General features: G+C 42.8%; 1 pseudogene across 1 annotated transcript; it reads left to right on the top strand.

Annotated features, from left to right (window-relative positions):
- Positions 1-8814: 8814 nt before the first annotated feature.
- Positions 8815-9205, top strand: LOC308492985 (large ribosomal subunit protein eL31-like; annotated as a pseudogene). Its single transcript has one exon. The product of its transcript is annotated as a large ribosomal subunit protein eL31-like (transcript).

The raw sequence follows: 9205 nt of genomic DNA on the forward strand, positions 1-9205 counted from the left end.
TGCAACTAAGACTAAAGACAACGAGCTGCTGCTGAGCTTCCGGAGGGGTGACCAGATGGCTCAGTTGGTTACAGTGTGAGCTCTCAACAACAAGGTTGTCTGTTCAATTCCCACATGGGATGGTGGGCTGCGCCCTCTGCAACTAAAGATTGAAAACGGCAACTGGACTTAGAGCTGAGCTGCGCCCTCCACAGCTAGATTGAAGGACAACGACTTGGAGCTGATGGGACGTGGAGAAAAACACCGTTCCCCAATAAATTTTTTTTTTTAAAGTGGTAGCCTTTGGACATAGGCAAAGGTGTGGATACAGCACAGAGATGGGTTGGAGACTATTTAAATTGTTATTATTGAAGTACAATTCACATACAATAAATTTCACACTTTTAAAGTGCACAATTGCTGGGCTATATAGTAACTGCATTTAACTTCTTGAGAAATGAGCAAATATTTTTCCCCTGAAACAAGAGCATCATTTCCATTCCCACCAAAAGTTTATGAAGGTTCCAATTTCTCCACGTCGTTGTCAACCCTTGTTATCCTCTTTTTTGCTTTATTTTGTTTTGTCACTGCCTCTGGGTCTGACGGTCTATGGGAAGTGGCACTAAATCTTGCTTTTATTTTATCTGAATTGTAGAGTCTGTGATCTTTGTGTAGGACTCACAGGATTGGAAAACAAAAGACTTTGCTCTCTGCTCACCCTTCAGAATTAGGAAATCAGCCTTATCCACACTAAAAAGGTCCCCAGGGCTATTTTTAATATTTCAAAAAGCCTGATGTAACCCACACACTCCTTCTCAGTAGGGTTGCTAGGCTAACTGAAATGTCAAAGGGTGATTTAAAAAAGTGATTTAATTTTTGACTAAAATTATTTCAATTAAATTTAGGCTGCTTCAGAATAGAGAATGCAATTCCTTCAGGTTTTATCACCACCTAGTAGCACAAATGTGGCAGACAGTAAATGTTGAAGTGAATGAATAACTAATTATTAGTTCTCAATTGTTAATCAGAATCTCTGATAGGCAAATTTATTTGGGGGACAAAATCAAAACAGATTCATGGATGAAAGCTAATTAAAGGAGTCCGTGGTATGAGAAGAGTGAGAACCTCTGCCTTTGGGGAACCCAGAGTATAGCCTGTCCCCAGAGTCACTTCTTGGGTAATACTGATGGGAAAGCTTCTCTTCTTTTTTTAATTTTTTTTTTAATTGGGGAACAGTGTGTTTTTCCAGGACTCATCAGTTCCATGTCATTTTTTTCAACCTAGTTGTGGAGGGGTGCAGCTCAGCTCCAAGTAAAGTCGTTGTTTTCAATCTAGTTGTGGAGGGCACAGCTCACTGGCCAATGTGGGAATAGAACCAGCGACCTTGGTGTTATGAGCACTGCGCTCTAACCACTGATTCAACCAGCCGCCTCAGCTTCTCTTCTAAGGCTTGTGCCTTCCAGGGATCTCTGCTCTCAGCTTATCCCTGGTCAGGCCCCAGATATCCTCAACCCCTAGACGGCCATGTCTGGGGACACATAGAAACTATTCTGCTCTTCTGTGTACTTTTGTGTATGATCTGAATTCTTTATAATAAAAAGCTAAACAAAGGAGATGTCTAATCAAATTCTGGTTTTATAGACTCTTCTAAGTATCACAACTTCTAAGTTTATTTTATTGACACTTCTGTGTCATGCAATTTTTTTAAAAAATGCCATCTGTTTCCCTAACTTACCAGGTTGTTGTCCAGGATGAAATAAGCATGAAAGTGCTTTGACAACTGACAGCCCTCCACGTATATACGGGATTATTATAACTCACTAATTTCCTAAACATGTATTGTTGTGCTATTTGGTGGAACAAGAAATTAAGTTAAATTTTTGCCCTCAAAGGACTTACAGTCTTAAGATTTTTTTTGATTTAACGTGACTTTTCTCAAGGAGGCAGTGCAAAAAGGGATAAAACAAGGCCACGTGTGTAATTGAGGCTGAGTTTGGTGTTGGAACTCCTGCTCATTTGATCAACTGTGGGTGTGGGGAGTTGAATCAGGGTGTTAGATCACTAGCGAGGGACTAGCGCAGGGACCTTGTCTGTCCCGTTCATTACAGCATCCTCAGTACCCAGGACAGCTTCTGGCACATAACATAAGGATAATAATATTAGTGTAATAATAATCATAAACTAACATTAGCATCTGTTGAGCATGTCAAGGCCAAACACTGTGCCAAATGCTTTGCCTACATAACTCCATTCAATCTTCAAAACAATCTTATGGGGTTAGGCATCAACTTTCCATTGAGAGAAAACTGAGCCCCAGGCAGATTAAGTAACTTGTCCAAGGTCATTCCAGCCAGTAAGTAGTGGAGCTGAGTTTCAACTCACGTCCGATTGACCTGGAAGCTGCTGCTCTTATCCCTGAAATACCAGAGCAAGAAATCCAGTCCCATCACTGTATCTCTTCTTGGAGGGACAGTGGGGACAACAAGTTGGGGGAGTGTGGTGACGCTCCCCTCCAAGATTCTCCGGCTGCTCCCCAAGCTCTGATTCTACCATCTCCAGCTACTTTCTGTTGTGTGCTTGGGTCCCCAAGTGAACTTTTGTTTATTTATTTTTTTTTAATTGGTCTTTTTTTTTTTTAGATTTTTTTTTCTTTTATTGGGGAAGGGGAACAGGACTTTATTGGGAAACAGTGTGCACTTCCAGGACTTTTTCCAAGTCAAGTTGTTATTCTTTTCAATCTTAGTTGTGGAGGGTGCCATTCAGTTTCAAGTTGTCCTTTCAGTCTTAGTTGTGGAGGGCGCAGCTCAGCTCCAGGTCCAGTTGCCATTGCTAGTTGCAGGGAGCGCAGCCCACCATCCCTTGCGGGAGTCAAACCCGCAACCTTGTGGTTGAGAGGATGCGCTCCAACCAACTGAGCCATCCGGGAGCTCAGCGGCAGCTCAGCTCAAAGTGCTGTGTTCAATCTTAGTTGCAGGGGGCGATGCCCACCATCCCTTGTGGGACTCAAGGAATTGAACTGCCAACCTTGTGGTTGAGAGCCCACTGGCCCATGTGGGAATCAAACCGGCAGCCTTTGGAGTTAGGAGCATGGAGCTCTAACTGCCTGAGCCACCGGGCCAGCCCTGTTTATTTATTTATTTATTTTTTTAATTTTTAAGTGTTTTTTTCCAGGACCCATCAGCTCCAAGTCAAGTAGTTGTTTCAATCTAGTTGTGGAGGGCGCAGCTCACAGTGGCCCATGTGGGGATCGAACTGGCAAACTTATTGTTAAGAGCACTGAGCTCCAACCAACTGAGCTAACCGGCTGCCCCCCCAAGTGGACTTTTATACAGAGGAAAGAAAGCAGTCACTGACCATTCAACACGAGGCCTCGCAGTTTTATTTCTGACTGTGATTTAATCAATGGATGTTAATAAGTGTTTATATGTCAATTTTGTGTGAGTTTTACCAATGTTAAGTGAGTTATTATAACTGTATGTCACATACGTATATGTTTTTTAAGTTTTATAAGTGAGCTATATACAAATTTAAGTGATAAAACCCAGAGTCTTATCAACTAAAAGTACGACTATACTATCAAGTGCTACATCTTGTAAGTTGGATAATTGGAGGGTAGGAGGGGGGAAAGTTCCTAAAGGCAAGTAGTTCAGTTTCCAAAATGCCTTACCCAGTGGTTATACAGGGTGACATTTAATACATAGTCGTGGAATAAATGAGTGTAAGAAAGATGAAAATAATCATCAACAAAATTTAAAGCAAGTAGATAGGGAAATATTTTCATAACTACGATTGGAAAGGAGTCAACTCCTTAATATATCAAGAACTTGGAAAATTGATAAGAAAAACATAAACTCTTTAATAGAAAAACGTCAGTGCCAAATAAATGCAGAATGAATGAATGAATGGTTGGGTGGGGGAGGCTGGAGAGAAGCCTCTCCTGGAACTCAGCATATTAGTTTCACAAGAGAGCACTGGCAACCACCTGAGGACAAATGACTTCAGGTATGTGAGAAGGGGGACTTGATCAGGACACGCAAAGAGCTTAGCAGCAGACAAGCAAGAGCAGGTAGGAGAGGGATTGCCGCGTGACCTATCAGGATGATCAGATGTCCCAAGGTGAGGAAAACAGCCAAAGAAATCAGTATACACTGGTGAGCTTCCTACTCTGGAAGCAAAAATGTGGCTTTCCTGGGATGGGGATAGATAGAAGGTGAGCCCACCCTCTGAGAAGAAAATCCAACTCTGGCAGGTGGACAGCAGCCCTGGGGAGAGGGCTCTGGAAGGAGGAGGGCAACACTGTCCACACAGCTCTGTCAGGAAGCCCCGCTTCGGGAGCAAGGCAAGTTGAATTCTGGGCTCTGATGATAGCAGCTACTTTCTCAGTCCTGTCCGGGATGTGCAAATGCCCTGTCCTTGGTCAACCAGGGGATGTCACCTGGGGGCTTAGCAACTGCAGGGTTAGTTCTAGGCCCTTGTCTCATCTCCATATTGTGGAATGACTGACTGGATGGCCTTTCCACGAGAGGCCTCATCCTCGGTAGATAGGGGGACACTTTTGTTTTTGTTTTTGAGATAGAGTGACTTTTACAGGGCACCCTTTTTGTGGGAAGGAAATGTTCAGGTGTGCTGGCTTCTGGGAACTAGGGGGCAGACAACAACTTCCCTCCTTTCATGGCTTGGCAGAAGTAAGGGAGTTGCAGGCAGCCCATATCTACTGTTTACTAAGTGATTCACTCCTAGAACTTGAACTTCCTGCCGTGATGAACCCCGCACAGTTTCAGGTACACAAGAACACCAAGAGTCACATGCCCCCGACTAAGTGAACTGCAGCAGGAGTCTGTGAAAGCCACGTGCCCAGGCACTCCGGGGCACCAGCAGTCACACTGAATATGAGGACACTAACAGATTCACCTGCCCTGATGTACACACCTGCACTGATAAACATACACACTCAGAGCCCTCCGGGGCTCTACACTTAGCATAACGCACCAAGCTCATTCTTTTGGGTAGCCGCCATTTTGAGTGAGTCCCAAAGCCGCTGTTTTCTTTGCTATGAAAGAAGGTCCTCCATATCCCTCTCTTCTTCTCCTTGACTTCCTCCTATTCTGCAGAGAGAGAAGAGGCAAGGGACAGCTACATTAATTTATTACAGCAGCCTGAGGACAGGATGTTGCCAGGACACCATAAAAGCACTAAGTTATAGAATCTACTCCATGGAAGGAATGTTCGAGCATTATGCAGCTTAGTCAGTTTGTTTTCATGGTAAGGACCCTCAGGAGGCAGAGGGGAAGAGATTTGCCCATTGGGCAGTGGTTGAACCTGAGTTTAATAATGTGAGTGGGATGGGCAGAAAGGCTTCAGGCTCAGTCTAGCTAAAGGGTTCAGTGAGCTCACGGGCCTTACTGATCTTTAGTGCGTGTGACTGACGAGATTGATCAACAGATAACTACTGAGCAACTGGTTTATACAAGGCACAGACTAAGGATATAATATATTTTAAAATCTTAAAATAACCCTTCTCTCAAAATGTTTACAATCTAACAGTGGAAATAAATGAATAAGTAAAATGCTTATAATAATTTTTAAGACTAGTACAGGAGGTTCTCCGGCCGAAACTTGCTTATCAATTGAGAGGCATAAATGTTGAATGCTATGACATCAGGAAGTGATACTTTAACATGAAAAAGAACCAGAGGTAGAGACTGGGGAAGTTTCCAGGGCCAGATGAGAAAGCCAGGAGATTGAGATACCCAGAGGTTTTAGCTGTCTTTCAGGATCTGGCAGGGGAGGGGGTTGGTGGGGCAGGGCTCAGAAGGGGAGGGGATACTTCTGATTGAACAGTCTTTCCCTGCAGCCACTTCTGCCCTGCTTGGCTGGGATCAGAGGCAGGAGGGCAGCCCCCTGCCCTCCATTAGCCAACTTGGAACACAGCCATGAAGTTAGTCAGCTGGCAGCTGAAATGTCTGGGCATCTGTGTCTGGGGAAAAGGTGCCAGCAGGCCAGGAAGAAGGAGAATGAGCATGTGTCCACGTGTATGTAATTATAGGGCATGGGTATGGAGCCTCACCCAGAAGAGGGGGAAGTAAGAGTTGTAATTAAGAATGAAAACAGCACAGAAATCAGGAGAACCCCATTGCCTCCTAAGCCCTCTACACCAATTTCCACCTCACTGAGAGCAAGACACCTGTCTCCTCCTGCAGCTCCGCAGCCACTTGCCAAGCAGCACAAAGCTCACGCCAGACCTGGCTTGGTCACAGCTGGCCTGGGCTCCCTCACTCTCAGAGATCCCACTGTGATCGCCAGGGCAGAAGACAGCAGGAAAGGAAGGCTTTCTCTAGGTCTTAGCACTGAATATTTTATGATTCCATGATGGAAGGAGAGCAAAGTGTCAACACACGGGTTTATTCTAAATTGTTGGATGGACATAACTTGGTGAACAGCATGGAAAGAGAAAACTCTCTTAAATACACATTTTGAGTGAGTTTCCTTTTTGATTCTTATTACCTACAGAAAACAGAGGACTAAAGAGTCTACAAGCTTTTACTGAGACAAAGAAATGGACTTCTTCAGCCCAAATCTTTCCTAAACTTTTTCATTAACATGCTTTTTAAAAACATTCATTGAATTTTTTTTCTTTTTCATACAACACATACTCATAGCAGAAAAAGGGAAACTATAAAACGAATCCCTACTCCACAACACATCCACTTCTAGAACTTCCACAGGCCCTAGATATGCCTACTATGGAATGCCCCCATCACATTAAATTATTCCCACATGAAAAGTTATCAAGTTGAGTTGAAATTGTCTAGTTGATATAATGTCACATTTGGTAAACCTTTGAATAAATGTTTAGTAATTTTTGCCTTTAAACGTTTTTTGAAGCCAAGGGATTTTGTTTTCTATATCTCAAATATTTTTGAAAGTTGTTGAAAACGCTATAGGCCCCAAACACTGCGCCTATTGTGACTAATGAACAAAAGTGTCCTGCCTAGTGAAAAATAATGTTGACATCAATGTTGACATTTAAGAGTATATCCTGCCCGTCACTCTCTATCTATTTATCATGGTTAACTTACATGGCCCATTAGTTTTTGAATACTGCCTTTTCTATTCTGCAGTGTTCATTCAGCATTTCCCAAATGGAACTTGGGGACAGAGGTCTATTGTTCCTTCGGGACTCACACACACACACACTCACCCTGCTTGCCCATGCTACAGCTGCTTAGTACAGGTTCTAGAACCACACACCTCTGAGGTGGAAGGGCTTAGAATGAGCTCATTTCCCTCAGCCCTGCATTTCACAGATGAAGAAACTGAGACCTGAGGAAGCGACTTGCCCCAGGTCGGTGGTTAGTTAGCATCAGAACCAGACGCAGAATTAAGGCCCGTGGCCCAGGTAGGGGGCAAAGAAGCTACTGTTTGCCTTAGGGGCCTCTGCCCATCCTTCAGGGCTGGCTCTCCCTTTCACCAGCACCTTCCTTGGATGCTTCATGCTGTCATAGCCTTCCCACTCCACTCTCACTTCTCACAGTTGCCACTGCTCTTGACCCAATTTCCCCATCCAAACTCACGTGGCTGTTACCCCTTCATTGCATCTGTTGTCACAATGTTGCACAAGAAAATTAGTTTACAAAACATTAGTAAATTTTCATTTTTTTCTCTGATTATAACAGATGCACATGGGATAAAATTTGGGGGGGAAATGAAAAACAAAGCTCATCATAGTATACTCAGGCATGATCATTGTTAAAATGGGTTGCACAACAAATACAATAGAATCAATCACTAAGCAGCTGTTCTTTTTTTTTCAAATATGAAATATCTCAGATATGCAAAACTTTTCATTCATTCATTTGTTTATTCATTCAATAAGTTTCCGTTGAGTACCTACTATATGTCAGGCACTGTTCTGGGTTTAGGTATATAACATTGACAAAATAATCCAAGTCTTTGTCCTCAAGGAGCTACCTTCTAGGAAGGAAGTTAGATGATTAATGAATAAATACAAAATAGGTTTCGTGGTGTTAAATACTATGAAGTAAAAATGAAGCAGAGTAAGGGAGATGGAATGTGGCGTGTTGCTTTATGTAGGATACTTCGGAAGGCCTCCCTGAGGAATGACATTTGATCAGGGTCCATAAGGAAGTGAGACAGTGAGCCATTCATTCAACAAATATTTCTTGAATGTGTTCCAGACACTGAGGATACAGCAGAGAATAAAAGTGACATTCCACTAACGGTCAACTATAATTGATAAAAAAAATTTTAATGAATAAATAAATATATAAAAAGATAATGATTACAATGGGAAAAAAAGAATTAGTGGGGTGATCACATTGTAAGGTATAAAAACGTCCAATCACTTTATTGTACACCCGAAACTAACATAATATTGTATAGCAACTATACTTAAACAAAAAATTAATTCACTAACCTCAATAAAATTAAAAAATGAACATATTTTATATTAAATCATTTTCGTCTACCCCACCTGCCCAAAAAGAGAGACATTTCACTCTAGGCTACTGGTCCACCTTTTCACTGCAGACACCTGCTCTCAAGATAACGGCTTGATGACTGAATTTCTCAGGATGGAAAGGAAGAGGAAGAGCTCCCCTTAACATTTTAATAGAGACTTAAAATATCTAAAATGAATCAATATCTACCTTCCTCCCAAATAAGACTTGTTCGGCTTTCTCTACTCACCCCTCCCATCTTAAATGTTTACCGGTTTTTTCAGTTCGTTTTCTTACTTTTACTTCCCCAAAGTAATCACTATGATTAAAAATAGTTTTGAGGAGACGCTGCTTTCCCTCTCCCTCAATACCTCGCGCTCTTTCTTTTCAACTTGGGCCCGGCAGGATGGCTCCCGCAAAGAAGGGTGGCGAGAAAAAGAAGGGCGTTCTGCCATCAACGAGGTGGTGACCAGAGAGTATACCATCAACATGGAGCGGGTTTCAAGAAGCGTACCCCACGGGCACTCAAAGAAATCCGGAAATTTGCCATGAAGGAGATGGGAACACCAGATGTGCGCATTGACACCAGACTCAACAAAGCTGTCTGGGCCAAAGGAATAAGGAATGTCCCATACCGCATCCGGGTGCGGTTGTCCAGGTAGGGTAACGAGGATGAAGATTCACCAAATAAGCTCTATACATTGGTTACCTACGTACCTGTCACCACTTTCAAAAATCTACAGACAGTTAATGTGGATGAGAACTAA

Source organism: Rhinolophus hipposideros (assembly GCF_964194185.1).
Source record: "Rhinolophus hipposideros genome assembly, chromosome: 25".
Taxonomy (NCBI): Eukaryota; Metazoa; Chordata; class Mammalia; order Chiroptera; family Rhinolophidae; genus Rhinolophus; species Rhinolophus hipposideros.